The sequence below is a fragment of the Pelophylax lessonae genome (genome assembly GCF_965119305.1).
Source record: "Pelophylax lessonae genome assembly, chromosome: 3".
NCBI lineage: Eukaryota > Metazoa > Chordata > Amphibia > Anura > Ranidae > Pelophylax > Pelophylax lessonae.
The window spans coordinates 202,199,701-202,212,698 of record NC_138770.1 but is presented as its reverse complement, the minus strand read 5'-3'; the positions used below and the strand labels follow the sequence as shown (position 1 = coordinate 202,212,698).

At 47.8% G+C, this 12,998-nt stretch overlaps 1 protein-coding gene across 1 annotated transcript in view; it reads right to left on the bottom strand.

Moving 5' to 3' along the window:
* MYO7B (myosin VIIB) overlaps positions 1-12,998 on the bottom strand; it is a 545,169-nt gene that overhangs the window by 86,065 nt on the left and 446,106 nt on the right. The gene's annotated exons all lie outside the window — the stretch shown is intronic.

Here is a 12,998-nt window from a genome sequence, read left to right as displayed (position 1 = left end):
TTTAGGAGACGCACCAAAAAGTGACATGGAGGAGCTCCAGACGGGACTCGGTGCACCCTTTCAACAACATAGGTAGGTGGCATATCAGGCATGTTGATAAGTAGCTTTAAAAAAATGCTTCCGCGAATACTGCTGGTTTGGGACCCTCGGCTCCGTTAGGTAGGCCCACAACTCTTATATTGTTTTTGCCGCTGGCGATTTTCAGCATCTTCTACCTTGTGAACAAGGATGTACTTACTGTAAGTAAAAAATCCCATTTCCTTTTTTTCGTTCATTGACTGATCTTCTTAACCATTGACATCCCATAGCAGTGTTAAACATGAGGGGTGGGAACAGCGAAAAGAAACTCCCAAGGCTAACTATAGCCAACCAGGTAAACAGGAGCTCAACCAAAACAACTAGAGCCCACCTAAAAAAAACATTACACATTCAAATAGGTCCAGGTCCTCTAAACAGCAGCCTGCAAAACCTTGCGGCCAAAGGAAGCATCCGCAGATGCCAACACATCCACTTTATAGAACCTTGTGAAAGTGTGCACCGACGATCAGATGGCCACCTTGCAAACCTGCGTCACTGACGCCTGATGACGAAAGGCTCAGGAGGCACTGAGCGCCCAAGTAGAGTGTGTCTTGACAGGGGGAGGAGGAACCTGACCCCTGATGGAATAGGACTGAATTACCGTCTGTCTGATCCATCTGGAAATGGTCAAAAAGGAAACGGACAACCCTTTCTGAGGCCCATCCGTCAACACAAATAGTGAGTCTGACTTCCTGAAAGACTCTGTAGCTGCCAGGTACACCCTAATTGCCCGGTCCACATCCAAGGCATGCAAAGCAATTCCCTTCAGATTTGTTGGCCTGGGACACAGGGAAGGCAATACAATTTGTTCATTCAAATTAAAATCAGAGACAATCTTGGGAAGGAACGATGGACAGGGGCGAAGAACCATCTTATCTCTGTGAGCCACTAAGTAAGGTGAACAACAGAATAACGCCGCCAATTCCAACACCCTACAGGGAGAAGTGATAGTCACCAAAAAGGCCACCTTCTGGGACAGCGTAGGCAGGGGAATCTCCTGAAGATTCTCAAAAGGGGGCTTCTGGAGGACTGAGAGCACCAAATTGAGATCCCAAGGCGGTAACGAAGAACCCACTGGAGAAGCCAAGTGCTTAACACCATGAAGAAAAGTACACACCAGGGAGTGTGTGGCCATGGGCCGTCGAAGGAAGACCGCTAAGGCCAACACCCGGCCCTTGATAGTACTCAAGGCCAGTTTGTGCTCTTCCCCCCGTTGAAGGAAGGTCAAGATCTGAACAACCAAAAAAGAAAGAGGATGAACCCCAAGAGACTCACACCACGCAAAGTACGTCTTCCACGTATGATGGTAGATCTTTCTAGAAGTAGATTTCCTAGCTTTTAACAGCTTGGAAACACTGACTCAGACAAACCTCTATCCATCAGCACCTGGCATTCAAAATCCAAGCCATCAAAGCCAGCGACTGTAAAGCAGGATGGAAGATTGGTCCCTGGGACAACATATCCTCCCTGAGAGGACGTTTCCAAGGAACATCGGCGACCAGCCGCACCAGGTCGGCGTACCAAGCCCGCCGAAGCCAGTCCAGGGCCACTAAGATGACCGGAATCCCTTATGTCTTGATCCTGCATAGAAGTCTTGGCAGAAGCTTGGGAGGAGGGAAGGCGCAAATCAGACAATACTGACCCCATGGGGCCACCAGGGCATCTGTGGCATCCCCCAGAGGATCCCGTAACCAAGCCACAAACCTCTGCTCCTTTCTTTTGCGCTGGGGCGCCAACAGATCCACCTCGGGGATGTACCACCGGAGACACAACTGATGAAACATCTCCGGATGAATGAACCACTCCCCTTGGTCCAACGCCTGCCAACTGAGGTAATCCGCCTGCCAGTTTTCCACCCCGGGAATGTGTACGGCGGAGAGAACTAGAACGAACCGTTCTGCCCATTTTAGAATGACGGCTACCTCCAGAGCCACCAGGACACTTCTTATGGCGCCCTGGTGATTGACATAAGCCACAGCCGTGGCATTGTCCAATTGAATGCGCACTTGACATCCCTGTAGACTATCCATCCAATGTTCCTGGCACAGTCTGATCGCTCGGAGTTCCAAGACATTGATCTATAGTCTGAACTCTTCCAGTGTCCAGATCCCCTAAGCAGAGTTTTTGCTGAGGACGCCTCCACAGCCACACAGGCTGCCATCCATGATTGACCACTGTCCAATATAAGGGGAGGAAGGATTTGCCCAGTCGATGCGCCAGAGAACGAAGCCACCATATCAGTGACTCTTTCGATCCCCGCTCAGATTGTCTAGAGGCTGCGAATTCTTGTCCCATTTGGCCAGAATCTCCCTCTGCAGGGACCTCGTATGCAACTGTGCAAATGGAACCGCCTTGAAGGTAGACATCATCAGGTCCAGCACCCGCATGCAAGTCCGGAGTGATTACCATCTGCTGGACAGCAGGAGATGAATTAAAGCATTGCAGTTTCTGGAGTTTGTCCAGAGGAAGGAGCACTCTGGCTAAGGCTGAGTCCATAGAATGAACCAGAGCAGACCTCTGAAAAATAAGAATCCAACCAAACACCCTCAAGCCCATATGGTGATTTCCAGGTTTTCCACCAGAGCAGTAGGAGACTCCGCTCGCAGAAGGAGGTCATCCAACCATCGCCATTTAAAGTAAAATGTCTTGCATCGCCCCAAAAAGAGCCTTTAAGCGGACCAGGGACAGTCGCACATTAAAAGGAAGAACCTTCCTGGAGGGTAAGAACAAAACTCGATCTTGTAGCAGGACCGAATGACCTCGTGGACCCACTTGACTTGTACCAGGGAAGTCCACAGGTCCGGGAACCAGCAAAGACATCTCCCCACCCCAGATACGGGTGAGGGCACATCTTCATGCTGAAGGGGCCTTGTGCGCAAGTCTGAAGAAGCCTGCTCTTGACTTGCCAGACCAAGTTTGCTTGGATCCACCAGAGGAGGCCCCAAAGGGCTCCGATCCCTTGTCAGTTGACCCTGAGGGATGAAAAGGAGGGCCCACATCTACGACGAGGGTCCTTGCCCTTAGTAGCCAGCGAAAAAAAAATACTCTTCCCTTGGTGAGACCGTTAATGATGTCATCCAGGGTAGCACCAAACAGGCAATCTCTTTGAAAGGGGAGATCAGTCAAGGCCTTTTTAGAAGTCTGGTCTGCAGACCAGGATTTGAGCCAAAAGAAATGCCGAAGGACCACTGCCGAAACAGAGAGTCGAGCCACTAGGGGAGCCGCATCCAAAGAGACATCACAGATAAACTGCAGCCCCTGGACCAGCTGGTCCGTTAGCTCAGCAAAGGCAGGTGGGGCGCTACTCCCCCTCCAGGTCACAGCACAAAAGCCTAGCCCATTCGGTCAGAGTCTGCGACACCATAGCAATTGTGAATATCGGCCTCAGTGCCTAACCAGCCAGGGTGTACATATTGCGGGCCACAGAAGTAGGGGAACCCAGAGGTCCGACCGTCCCCTGGAGGTGCCCACATCCACTCCAAAACCCTCCAGGGGAGAGGGGGGACAGTTACTTACCATACCAGGAACCAGGTGGGCACCGCTCCAGACAGAACCTCCTCTCCATCCAAATGGGGGGCTATCAGCAAGGAGGAATGCTGCGACTCAGGCCGAGACCCGGTCATATGTGACCTCACGAAGCGTTAACCTCGCAGGCCAGCCCTTGTCCGGTGGGGCTATGTCGCGGCCAACCTAGCGCGGAGCTGAGGTCTGTGCACGCAGGCTGGCCAGACTAGGCTGACCACTGGATCTAGATTATCCATTCCGTCGCCCACTCCGGCAGTTGATTGTAGATCTCACAGGAAAAAATCCAGGAGAAAAATTTTTTTATCTAAAAATAAAAAATTGCCAGGACCAGAGATCCCAGCAAGGAAATAAGTCCTTACTCCTGACATGGCAGAAATAAACTGAGTACCTATAGCAGAGTGAGGGAGTATACCCCCTGGGATTGCCCATAGGCGTAGCCAGACTTTTTTTCTGCCTAGTGTTCTACTCCTGTAGGGGGCAGTATAACCCAATGGTTAAGAAGATCAGGAGCTGTGTCCGTCAATGAACGAAAGAGAAAAACTGTAAACTGAAGAACTCCTGCAGGACATTTCTTGTAGGGGCATAGGGAGACAGCCCGAAGGCAATACTCACTCACAGGGTTTCCAACCAGTTGCTAACTTCTAGCGGAGTATCAAAGAATTTAACCACCCCACGACGCGGAACGCAAAGCCTATTCGGGTAAAGCATGCTGTAGTCAATGTTTTTTTCTCTTAGGCGTCATCGCACCTTCGTAAAGGATCTTCTCCACTTTTGAATTTCGGCTGAAAAATCCAGGAAGAGCATGATCTTTGTATTTTCAAAGGGAAATTCCTGGTGTTTCCTGGCTTCGACAAGAATCATGTCATGATCTCTGAAGTTTAGGAGACGCATCAAAAAGTGACATGGAGGAGCTCCAGACGGGACTCGGTGCACCCTTTCAACAACATAGGTAGGTGGCATATCAGGCATGTTGATAAGTAGCTTTAAAAAAATGCTTCCGCGAATACTGCTGGTTTGGGACCCTCGGCTCCGTTAGGTAGGCCCACAACTGTTATATTGTTTTGCCGCTGGCGATTTTCAGCATCTTCTACCTTGTGAACAAGGATGTAACTTGTGACTGCAGTTTAGCAAGCTGAGTTGAATGGGAGCCCTGAAGATCTTCCACAAATCCTATGTGATCCTTTGCCTCTGTGAGCCTTCCTCTAAAAGTATCAAGATCATGCGTCATCAGTGTACATTGAGAGGCTAACTGCTCAATGCATAGCATAAGGACAGCTTTACACCGCTCTATGGCTACCAGGATCAGCTTAATGATCACCTCCTGTTCTTTATCTATGGCTGCAGGTGAAGCAGGAGCAGAATGAGGCAGTGACTCACCTGTTCCAGCCATGGGGGATGCAATAGACTTACCCACATGCAGAGAGTGGTGACCTATTGTGCTGTCTGAGGAAGGCAAGATAGCGCCCGGCCGGACAGGAGGCCCGTCCTCTGGAAGTGCTCTGACGCTTTGGAGCTTTGGCTGGCTTCCTCCGGCCCTTGGAGGACATCATGTGCGGCTGGATCCATCCCTAGCTGGCTGGGGAACAAATAGCTGTGCGCTAAAAGGAGGAATCTATCGCTCATCAGGAGTAAAGAAAAGATGGTCTCAGAGCTCACAGCCTGCATGTTTGTCTGGCTTACATCCCGGCTACGACCCCCCCCCCCCCCCCCAATAAAGTCATTTTAACAAGATTGACAGATACAGCCAAAGTGTTTCAAGGGCCTAAAGCTGCCTTTTTCACTAGAGCTTGTGTTGTATGCAGAATGCGAGAAGCGCTAGCTGCCAAAGATTGTTCCTGTGAATTTAAGTACCACAATTATATTATCCAACTAATTCCACCAAGTAGCGATTTGGCATTCAACAAAGGCCCTGATGGGAGGAGAGGGGGGATATTTTTGCCCCCAAAATGCATCAACTGGACCTATTGATTTTGTTGAACCGACTTTAGTAGAATAAATATTTTTGAACTGTAGCGGGCTACCATTATCTGATAAAGCAGACTTACTTTCTACTCCTTTAGACTGTCTCTGTATCCCTCTAGAGTATGTCTCAGGGTTCATACATCATACTGGTGAGACTGGAAGAAAGGCATCGTGGGAATTGCAGTCTTCTGTAAGGCTATGACTATATTGCTGGATTGTTTAAGAACTGTATTTCCCAGAAAGCCTTTGATTACAGGAGAGCATCTTGGGAGACTAAAAAGGGATCTGCTGAACAGGCCCATTTCTCTTGCTTCCCGGGGTCCATCCTGTGCACATTAGTCTGCTGTGCTGAGAGAGAGATAGCAGACTGCAGCCTACTGCACACTACCCATCTGCCTGTAGACTCAGCCCTGGCAGGACAGATGTTCATCGCTACATCGCAGACATCCCTGCAGCATCGCTGATCGTGGAGTCGGCTGGACTCACTGAGACAGCAGAGCGCAGCCATCTCAGAGCCTCGCAGCGTGGAGGATTGCCATTGTCTGTTCTTCCAGGACTCTCATTGATGAACATCAGGATTTGGTGAGAGAGCACCTGCTCAGAGTTCAAACCACAGTTACAACAGTTCTTAGTTACACTAAACACAGACACTTTACAGTTGGATCAGCCACAGGATCTTTTAAAATCAGAATCAGCTATTCTGCATTGCTTGTTACACACTGTGCCACATTGGGAATCATTAGTTTATGAGCTCCAACTGCGGGCGAAGATCCTAGCAAGGCTTTGCAAGTAGAAAATTGTTATATAATTGCTTTAAAGGGGGGGCACGTTACTGGTATCTAGATTACTTCATATCTTGCTGGGATATAGGTATTATAGGCCGGCCAGGGATTCCCCTTTAGCCAGATTGTACATGAATACGAATATTGGTTTACTTTTAAGTAATTTCTCATGTAAAGTATAGTAACAACCTGTTACTATTTTATTAGCTTTCCTATCCTTCTTTCTAAGAGAATCCAAGGAAAAAATACTCTTTGAGTTCACTACAACTTGTGTGTATTTATTCTGTCATACACTCCCATATTACCAGGTAGTGCCAGTGGAGTAGAGTCTGTTTTTGGGGTTGGGAAGCAGAGTGAAGTACCAACATTACTCAAGTGGCTCCTACGAGGGTAGCGTTACACGTGGGGGCTCGTTCGGAATTTTACAGTTACTCTGCAATCAACACCTCAAGACAGCACCCCTAACAGTATCGAGATGGACCCCATTGCTGAAACCCCGTGCAGTGCTGAAGAAGGCACTCAACCAGAGCTTAGTGTGGTAATTGAACTTCCTGGGGAGACCTGGACTGAAGAGCAAATCAGCCAGGCAGTGAAGATGTTGTCACCAGACAGGAAGGTCTGGGTGATTGATGTTAGACCCGACCGAGGAGCTTCCCACACTCACGCTCTGCTAGACTGGAAACGAGGAGTACCTGACAGTTTTCGAGGAGCCAGTGTGCAACTGGCCAACAAAACTGAGTCTCGCTTAACCCAGCTAAACACAAAAGACATGAGTCCAGCAAGTTCCAGTCAAGCTGAGGCTGCAGAAGAAGAAGTCTCTTTCTCGCAATCTTTGGCCACAATTGGGCCAGAGTTCTTTGTTGCCCTGGGGGACTTTGTGTCAAAGTGTCAGAAAGACACTCCAACATACTCAAGAAATGGGTATCGGAAGCTCAGAGTTTTCTCAGGGAGATGACCCGTGCCCACAGGAGAGGACAACTTTGAATAGTGGTTGGATCAGGCCACACAAGCCTTGGATGAATGCGACATCCCTAAGACCCATAAATATGTTTGGGCATACAGAGAAAGTTTCTGATCTCATGTATCAGTTGGAGCACACTTATCAAAACAAAGGAGAGGAACTGTCTGATTACATGAGGCGTTTAGACAAAATTATACACCAGATCTTGTTGAAGAAGGGCATAGTAGACCACTTGAAACTAGATGAAGTCAGAGCCCAGCTAGTCTTGAGGGGTGCCCAGCCCTTGGATCTCATCACTCTACTGTTAAGAACTCCACAAGATGGTGCCACCCTGAAATACCCAGATCTAATCCAGATTGTCCGGGAGGAAGAGGCCATGTTGGAAAACAAAAAGAAGAACCAGAGGTCAGAACCTGTGGTCGGGATAAGAGTGGCCAGTGCCGCAGATAGTGACCCAGAGGTTTAGCTCCTTAAGACTCAAGTATTGCAACTGATAGTGATGATGGCTTTGCTGGCCGTTAGACCAACTGTTACACCCGATGAAGAAGTTCCAGAGTCCAATAAATCCTCTAACTCTCCAGTAACCCAGATGAGAAAACCAGTAAACCAAAGATTCTGCTTCAACTGTGGAGCAGTGGGACACTACCAATGGGTGTGCCCGAGCCCGGTGAAGTCTAAAGCCAAGCGCCAGAAGCTGGCGGGAAACTCCAGAGGGCTCCAGTGAAGGAGCAAACCGGGTGCCCATCTACAGTAGCCAGCTCCAAAGCCAATGATATGAGGAGACAGTGGCGGAAGCCCAAAACCTTACAAAGGAATTCTGTTGTTGCCTCTGAGCGACCCAGGGTTCCACTCCCCTTGAGACAGAGCTGCCCAGCGTCCTGAAGTCAATGCACACTGGACCCCCAGAAATCAAAGAAGACTCCAACTGGATCAAAGTTTTTGCAAAAAAGGAGGCACGGATACAGGCTATAGAGAAGGCCAAAGCAAACTCTTCCTACAGGTTCTCTGCTGAGCTAGTCGGACCTTCTCCTGTTATCTCCATCCAAGTAGAGGGAGTTTATACTAAGGCCCTTTTGGATACTGGAGCTCAAGTGACCCTACTCTACAGAGACTTCTAGGACAGACACCTCAAGCACCTGCCATTGCAGAAGTTGGAGGAGTTAGAAATATGGGGAATTAGGACCCATAGTTTCCCTTACGATGGCTATCTACCAATCAAACTGACCTTTGACCCTGTAGCTAGAAAGATGGAGACGTTTGACACACTGGCAGTAGTTTGCCCTTGCCTACCTGGGGCCAGCAAGAGTTCTTTGATCAAAGGGACAAATACAGATCTTGTCCGAAGGCTGTTGACACCTCTGGTTCTGGAACTTAGTACTTCAACTACCGATGTACACCCCATGCTGTGACAAGCCTACCAGCACCTAGAACAAGAGCAGAAGGCCCCAGTTGAGGGGGGAGGGAAGATATGACACCTGGATCAGTGTGAGAAGGTATTACAGCTTGGTGAAGTGATTTGTCTGCCAGCCACTGTCAAACTCAGTTGAGGGTACCCAGGTCCTTTCAGTGTCATTGAAGCGGATGGCCAAGAAGAAGACAGGGTTGGAAATAATCCCAGAGGTGGTTTTAACTAAGCCGCTTCATAGAAGTCGAGCGAAGGTCTCAGTCAGTGTCTGTAATATCATGACCTATCCAGTGAAGATGCCGGCTCAGATGTTGCTAGGTCAAGTGAATCCACCCCAGTTTCACAGTCTGATTTGGTGGGGGAGCAAAGGATGGAATCCCTGTGGAGGAGTTCTACCCGAAGAACACTCCTTTGCCACCTAAATCGAAGAAAAATGTTAAGAATCAGCTACTGAGATGGCAGATCGCATTCTCCAAGAATGAGTTTGACGTGGGTTGTGCAAAGAGTGTCCCCCACCAGACAAACCTTCAGGAGGATATGCCATTCCGGGAATGAGTGCGAGGGATCCCTATGGGGGATTTGGAAGACCTGCAGCAGCAGTTCGCAGAACTGAAAAGAGTAGGTATCATCCGAGAGTCTCAGAGTCCATACGCTTCGCCGATAGTGGTGGTACGGAAGATGACTGGATCCCTGTGCCTGTGTATCGGCTATTGGACATTAAATCGGAGGACCATCCCTGACCAATATACCACCCCTAGGATAGAAGATGCCCTGTAGAGCCTGTCAGGGGCAAAATGGTTCCACGTACTGAACTTGAAGAGTGGGTACTACCAATCCCTATGCACCCTGAATATCGGGAGAAGACAGCTTTCATCACCCCAGTGGGATTCTTCAAATTTAACTGGATGCCTCAGGGTCTGTCTGGCGCTCCAGCCACCTTCCAAAGACTGATGGAAAGGACGGTGGGCGATATGAACTTGATTGAAGTATTGGTGTATCTGGATGACATCATCGTCTTTGACTTTGGAAGAACACGAAGAGCGTTTGGAGAAGGTGTTGAGAAGGTGTTGGAGAAGGTGTTGAAGAGACTTCAGGACGAAGGGCTGAAGCTATCTTTTGAAAAATGACAATTTTATCAACCCTCGGTAAACTATCTTGGCCATGTGGTGTCCACTGAAGGAGTGGCCACCGACCCCTAGAAGTTGGAAGCTGTCACCTCTTGGCCAAGGCCTACCAATGTGACCGATCTCAGATCATTCATCATGAAGGATTCGCAAAAATAGCTCACCCACTCAATGAACTACTGAAGACTGAAGAGGAAGATGATGGCTCAGTCCAAACAAAACCTGTCAGACCAGCTGGAGGGCCTAGAAGACCCTGAGAGTCCATTCAAGAACAGTGCACTGTGCAGTGCGAAGAGGCCTTTAGAAATTTAAAGTGGAGCCTGACATCTGCTCCAGTCCTGGCCTATGCAGATCCAACCAAGCCATACGAGCTACATGTCGAGGCCAGGCGAAGGGTTAGGCGGTGTACTATATCAAGAGCATGACGGTTGCCTGCGCCCAGTCGCCTATGTGAGCCGGAGTCTAGCACCTACAGAGAAGAACTACCCCACACATAAACTCGAGTTTCTGGCTTTGAAGTGGGCAATGGTGGATAAGCTGAGGGATTACCTATATGGAGCAGATTTTGTGATCAAGACAGACAAGAATCCTCTCAAATACATCCTCACTACCGCCAAGTTGGACGCCACTGGTCATCGGTGGTTGTCTGCCTTGTCTGAATTCAATTTCAGTCTGAAATACAGTCCAGGGGTTGCGCAGACACCCTGTCAAGAAGGCCTCATGGTCCTGAGGACTCTTTGGAAGTATGGATCCAGCTGGCCCCTTGAAGGTATACGAGTTCTTTGTCTGGGTGCAGAGTACAGAGCTGGAGGTGGATCAAGGGTGTAAGAAATTGGAGTTTCTGCAGCGGAGTTCCCATGGGTTATTGCAACATTACCCAGGTTGGGGATGAAGGACTATCCAAGCTCTCCAAGAAAGACTTGAGAAAAAAAAACAGATGGAAGACCCTCTTTGCTGTCCAGTGATAAAGGCTGGGGAGAGCCAGCGTCCTGATTTGCTCCTCATCAACACCCCAAAGGAAGCTTGTCTGCTTCATAGAGAGTGGGATCGGTTGCAACTGTGCAACAGAGATGACTACCGAAGGGGCCCCTCTGGTGATTCCGAAGAGAAATGGCAGTTATTTCTACCTGAGAAGCATAGAGAGACATTGCTGGCTGCTCTCCATGACAACTATGGCCATCTAGGGCCCCGATAGGACTTTTAACCTGGTGAGGGGCCGGTTCTTTTGGCCCTGCATGCGGGCTGAAGTTGAGGGCTACTGCCACTCATACTTTAGATGTATACAGATGAAAACTTTGCCTCATCAAGCTGCCCCAATGGGCCATCTTCAGAGCCAAGGACCCACGGTGTGCATTGACTTTCTGTGCTTGGTGCCTGAATTGAGTGTACAGGGAAATATCCTGGCAGTGACTGATCACTTCACTAGGTACGCCCAGGCTTTTCCCACAAAGGATCAGCAAGCATCCACTGCAGTCAAGATCCTAGTGCAGAAGTTCTTTGTGCACTACAGTCTGCCTCAGTGCATCCACTCCGATCAAGGGAGAGACTTTGAGGGTTGCCTCATCAAGAGACTTTTAGATATGCTGGGCATCAAGAAGTCACAAACCACCCCGTACTATCCCCAGGGAGATCCTCAGCCAGAAGGATTCAATCGGACTCTCCTGGATATGCTTGGGACTCTGAATTTAGAACAGAAGCAGCATTGGAGCAAACATATAGCTGCCATTGTGCATGCCTATAACAGTACAGCGAATGATGCTATGGGTTATTCTCCTTATCGACTGATGCTTGGATGGGAGGCTCGACTGCCAGTCAACTTGACATTTGGCACATCCCTAGATCACACCTCAGTAACTTCTTATAGAGGATATGTGGATCGTCTGAGGAAAAATGTAAAGACCGCCTATGAGAAGGCCCAAGCTGCCTCAGATGCCCGAGGGCAGAGAAACATAAGAAACTTTGACCTCAGGGTGCGGGCACAAAATCTGCAACCAGGTGACAGAGTACTGTATGTTCTGTCATACACTCACATATTACCAGGTGTGCCAGTGGAGTTGAGTCTGTTCTTGGGGATATGAGGTACCACCATTACTCAAGTGGCTCCTGCGGGGTTAGCACTACAGAACTCACTCTAATCACTTAGCTTGTATTCACAGAGTTCCTGACGTGTGTTCCTGACGATTTTAAAGCATTTTTTTTAGATGTATGTCAGGCATTATACAGGTGTAGTATGGACTTTTTTCATGTGTATAAAGGTATAAATTATTTTCTTAACATAGTCAAAAGCAAATAAATGTGAATGCTAGCTGCTGAACATGTGCAATTCGGTGGAGGAAAGTACTTCAGTATCAAATTTACATATATGTTTGATAAGATTTTCTTTGGGCATGTTTATAACACTTATTAACGGTCAGGAGATAAATAAGTTGCTTTATCCACTGTGTATGACAACTATGTGATATAGAGGAACCGGTTTCTGAATACATTAGGAACACTTTGATACTTAGGGATTGAATTATAGGCAAATAGGCAGTTTAAATATTTTTTTCTTAGCTTAGTGAATGGCATGAAGCTCTGCTGACTTCTATTATTTAATCCTGTGCAAGCCCTGTCCATTTCCTTTCTCTCTTTTCTTCCCTTTTTTAATTGTTTAGCTACATATGTTTTAATGTCGAAGTGTACTGGCTCTTACAGCCACTAGCACATCCAATGGTGAAACTTATACACAATTGACTAATTGTATGGCAGCTTATTGTGAATGTAATGTCGAAATTCTTATTGTACAACACCGCTTATTGTTAAGCATTTACTCTTACTGAAGCTGTACACTTTTCTCTGTACAAACTTTTTCCTAACCCAATAAAGAAATATTGAAAGTAATCCTGTGCAAGCAAAAATACTGATTTTTAAAAAGCTATTTGCACACTGGATTGGGTCATTTTTGAAAAGCGAATTAGCTTACTTAGTGAACCACCTATTTGTCTTTTTTTTTTTTAATCAGATAATTTTTATTGAAAACTTTTTTGTCACAAACAATACAAAACAAAAACAAAAGAAAACAACAGAGAAACAGCACAACAGCTCACAAGTCAAAAGTATTCAGCACGTGCATACAGAGGATAATAACAATACCAGGGAATAGGGAGAGAGGGTAGATATCG